The sequence below is a fragment of the Amphimedon queenslandica genome, unplaced genomic scaffold, assembly GCF_000090795.2.
Source record: "Amphimedon queenslandica unplaced genomic scaffold, v1.1 AMPQUscaffold_9945, whole genome shotgun sequence".
Lineage (NCBI taxonomy): Eukaryota > Metazoa > Porifera > Demospongiae > Haplosclerida > Niphatidae > Amphimedon > Amphimedon queenslandica.
The window spans coordinates 2,381-4,719 of record NW_003549784.1 but is presented as its reverse complement, the minus strand read 5'-3'; the positions used below and the strand labels follow the sequence as shown (position 1 = coordinate 4,719).

General features: G+C 32.8%; 1 long non-coding RNA gene across 1 annotated transcript; it reads left to right on the top strand.

The window, feature by feature from the left end:
* Positions 1-154: 154 nt before the first annotated feature.
* On the top strand, positions 155-1,402 carry LOC109590488 (uncharacterized). Its single transcript, XR_002189345.1, has 2 exons — positions 155-316; positions 1,365-1,402. It is a non-coding gene; the product is annotated as an uncharacterized LOC109590488 (long non-coding RNA).
* Positions 1,403-2,339: the final 937 nt, after the last annotated feature.

Sequence of the window (2,339 nt, the reverse complement as noted above, 5' to 3'; positions counted from 1 at the left end):
ATTTTCAGTTATGGCCATTTGAAAAATGGGCCAATATCTGAACCATGGTTTTTTTTCCAAAAATAGCTTCGAAATCACCCCCAATTTTTACTGCATTGATGTTTTGCTATGTACATGTACATCAAACCATTCCAAGCAGAGAGCAGTGAGACTGTTTTACTCCTCTTTATTACAGGAGGTATCAATCATAAAGAACCTGGTAGCTAGTATTGGCAGAGGTGGTGGAGAGGGTTACTCCAGTTCTCAGGTACGGCCACCTCCTCACAGGAAATGCTACCCTCCTCCTCCCACCTCTCAACCACAACCAACCATATTTGTAAGTACATGAATACACCATATTTGCCTGACTAGAAGCCCATCCCATCCTTAGAATATTCTTGCTTTAGATGCACATTTTAAACCAATTTACATGTAGGTAACCTTGACTTTAGATTGCTCCAAATAGTTTAACTCTTGAAGCACAGTCTGAAGACCTAGATGACACCTTTGGCAGATTTTTTTTATTTTTATGCAATTTTTCTCCCTGTTAATGAATAAACGCCCAGGCTTCTAATCAGACAAATACGGTATACCAAGTGTACTGTAAATTATGTACTCTTGGGTATACCTATTTCATATAACACCTTTAAATGCTGTTAGCTTCACATCGCTATTACATATACATGTACATGTTTATAGTTAAAGCAGGTTTACAGTCCTGACCCTACGTTGATGCTAGAATAGAACTTGGTTCTAATTTAGTGTCAAAAGGTCAAGCCACCCACGCTTTTGATTAAAAATTGACAGTATGCCGGCCTAGCATCATAATTATTGTAAATTAGGCTTAATGTGTAAATATGTGTTTGTTTTTAAAAGCTTATTTTGTTTTTAACAGACAGTATACTGTGTACTATTATATAGCAGCATGAGTGTTTATTTGCACTAAACATAAACAATTTCGTGATTACAGTGAAACCTGCTATTGCAGACACTCTAAAATAAGGACACCTCTATAATCAGGACAGGTAGTATCAGTCCCAATACAATGTGTATTAAGGAGCCTCTGAAATAAAGACACCTCTATAATAAGGACAGTTTTATTTGGTCCCAAGGTGTCCGGAATAGACAGGTTTGACTGTATATGTATACAATGTATATTTGCATTATCCATGTAGTGTGTATCAAGCTAGTACACGTGTATTTTAATTATTATTCTGTACGTGACTACTTGCATTAGTTCTGTCTTCTCTTATCATGATTATACTCATGTCACTACTCAATAGTTTATACATGATGAATACAATCCATACTCCATCCTCTGCTGTTGAGGGAATTGTTGTATTAATGATTCTAAAAATATACTCAGACTCTCTTTCTTTATATAGACACGCCCTGATCCATTAGCAGGGATAAACATCAAAAATAAAGAAAATCACAGACGATGATTATAATGACTGCTGTGACCACACCCATCAATAAAAGCTGATGCAATATTTGAAGGAATTTTATTTTCATTCATTTATTTTTTATTTCACTAAAAAAAATACCACAACATAAAAACAATAATTCAAAATAGCACATAATAATAAAATAATAATAGCACATAATAATAATAATAAATTAATAATAATAATAATAAATGATAATATTTATAATATATTAAATAATATAAGGTGCGTTATATGGTACAGAATGATTGTATAATAAGAGAAAAAAAGCGTAAATAATAATAATTTTTTAAAAATCATAAACTATATAGCTGTGCCTATATAAATCTGTTGCAGCTGATAATAATAATAATATATGGCAGAGTTATGAAGCATTAATAATAATAGCAATAATAATAATAATAATAATAATAGCAATAATAATAATAATAATAATAATACATAATATCCTGTAGAACCTGCATTAAAGAAGTGTACGTATGTGTATATGTAGCTTATGCTGATAAATGGTGATAGAATATTATGAATGAGCATGTATGTATTATGTATAACGTGACCTTAATATATCATGTCCAATATAAAGTGAGTATACATACATGTACAAGACCAGCTCATGTACATGTATAATTGTAATATTTATTCTTTCTAACTCTTATCTCTGAGAGGCGTGAAGTCAATCCTTGACGAGACAACAGTCACTTTGTGAGGTGTGAGGTGTGAGGAGCTCTTGCTTGAGAAGGCACAACTTATCAGCTTCAAACAACACAGCCATTATAAGAGTGAACACTATGACACTGTTAAGAGGTAGTGAGAGAGAGTGAGGGTTTAAATGCATACTTGTATGACAAGAGCACTTTTGTTATCAAGAGCAAACGTGTGCTATTGTCTTCACTAAGTCCCGAAGTTACCACA